The following is a 2412-nucleotide window of genomic DNA, read 5'->3' as shown; positions in this document are numbered from 1 at the left end:
CCGTTTTCAGTTTCTCGAATACCGTCCGCTAACATGCCGTGTAGCAAATATAAGTATTTAATATATTTACTATTAGATATTATCTAACTCTCGACAAAGGCATTTCGCGTCCGCTTTCTAAGAAATGCTTATGTTCCGAACTTGGAGATAAATATTATATTACTGCCGATAAACAAGGAAGCAGTGAGTAAAAACACGGAAACAACTCAAAGATAAATCATTCGTAGCACGAATCTTAAACGAATATCCTTGTGTACGAAGCAAGAAAATTGCTTATATTGCAAAAGTAACACTTAATTTCCGCACCCCGTTAAGGTGTAGTAGGTTCAGCCACCATAGTTTTTGAAATTCGTAGCGCTTTTTTAGATAAGAATAAGGTTACCAAAATTTTGATTAGCAATCTTGAGGCCTTTCTCTAGTAAATTCATCGATTCAAAACCTGATTTCTTGACTTGACTCCCGCTCGATAGAAAAATATCACGAACAAAAGTTTAAATGGTAAAAAATCTAAAAATATGAAAATTGCGTCTTTTTTTAGGGTTCCGTACCTCAAAAGGAAAAAACGGAACCCTTATATAGGATCACTCGTGTGTCTGTCCCTCTGTCACAGCCTATTTTTTTGTTAAAACAATTCTTAGAAAACTAACATTTAAAAACATGACATCGCGATCCGGGGCACGCTCAGCCATCTCGCTCACGCTTACGCTCAGTGAGAGTGAAAGAAGGACCTGAACCCGCGGGGCCTTAAGATGTTATTCAAGAAACCCGATTTTCTCTTACGCAATGAACAAGCGAGTATTTCAAGTATGTTTGGGCGACTTGGAACTTTTGACCGCAATGTTACCTTACTCCAGTACACTTAGCCACTCTCCCTACTAAACAATCTACGCTAAAAACTGTATAGAAATGCAATGTTTTGTTCAAAAAGAAGCCACGACGTGCCGCGTCTGCTTGTACTTAGTTAGAAACAATAGAGTTTCACCAAAACAACGAAGATCTAAGAGTTTGCGTCAAACTTTAAAGTATCATTTTGACATCCCTAATGTTACCATGTTTACAGATACTTGTAAGGGAAAAAGAGCTGTAGCCACTTATGATACGGTGTGTTTTTGAATGGACGGTTTGGTTAGAGAACCGAGAAAAATAAGAATATTAGGCAGGTGGTACGGAACTGTTTGAATATCAGTAAAATAGCATTTCAGGTGACTGTTATTTTCATTTTTCTTAGCACAACCAAGCGTTTTATTTAGGAGTATAAACTTGTTTTCGTGAAAACATTGGCGCAATTTTTAAGACCAAGGAAAAAGAAAAACGAATAACAGTTGTAATATTTGTACCTACCTAAATTAATTGGGCCTATTACAAGTTTGTTTATTATTTTATTAGTTGGATAAAATACACAAAATTAAATTCATGGTTATGTTAATGCATATCAAAAACTCGGATTCGCGCACTAAGGGTTCCGTACCATTACGCAAAAAACGGCAAAAAAACACGTTTGTTGTATGGGAGCCCCACTTGAATATTTATCTTATTCTGTTTTTAGTATTTGTTGTTATAGCGGCAACAGAAATACATCATCTGTGAAATTTTCAACTTTCTAGCTATCACGGTTCATTAGTTACAGCCTGGTGACAGTCCGTCTGTCTGTCCGGACGGACAGCGGAGTCTTAATAATAGAGTCCCGTTTTTACCCTTTGGGTACGGAACCAAAAAAAAATTAGTGAGCGCAATCAGACGTAGGTATTTGTTTGATTAAAAAAAATGTTACATATTTAGCACATTGTTATTGGTGAATTCCCAATATAACTTAAGACTCCAGTGCGATTAAATGGTGCCATGCCCAAAGTGACAAGTTATTCCATTTTTCCTTGAATTTTTATGCGTATATATATTTCTATGCGTTCTAAATAAGAACGCCAAAAACTTACCACCGGTCCATTACTTCTATCTTCAACAACGTTAGAAACTCGGCACGGTATTACAACATTAAAAATAAATTGTGAATGTCGTCTATTTTACCACAAAAAGACCTAATCTTCGAACATTTCGCATTGCTGGTTTTTATTAAAAACGCCCAGACACCTAGCCGGACTCGAGCGTAAAAAGTAAAGCTTTTGAGAGAAAAGTCTAGATTTCTAGAAGGTTTTCAGGAATGTCGCTTTGAGCTGGAAAAGGTATTTGGCGATGCGTCGTCGTTGGAAATTGGCATAGTTTCTAGAACAAAGAACATAGCTACAGCAAACTACCTGTCACATTTTGGAAAGAATAGTGAGTAGGTATTTATCACACAACTTGAGAATATGTCTCTCTCTCTCTCTCTCTTTCTTGAAAATATTGATTTATATTTATCAACTTGTTAGACCGTTTTCATATTGTCCTCGCGGATATCGGATGTAGGATCCTACATCC

This window comes from Cydia splendana, chromosome 19 (genome assembly GCF_910591565.1).
Source record: "Cydia splendana chromosome 19, ilCydSple1.2, whole genome shotgun sequence".
Classification (NCBI taxonomy): domain Eukaryota; kingdom Metazoa; phylum Arthropoda; class Insecta; order Lepidoptera; family Tortricidae; genus Cydia; species Cydia splendana.
This window is presented reverse-complemented; position numbering follows the sequence as displayed.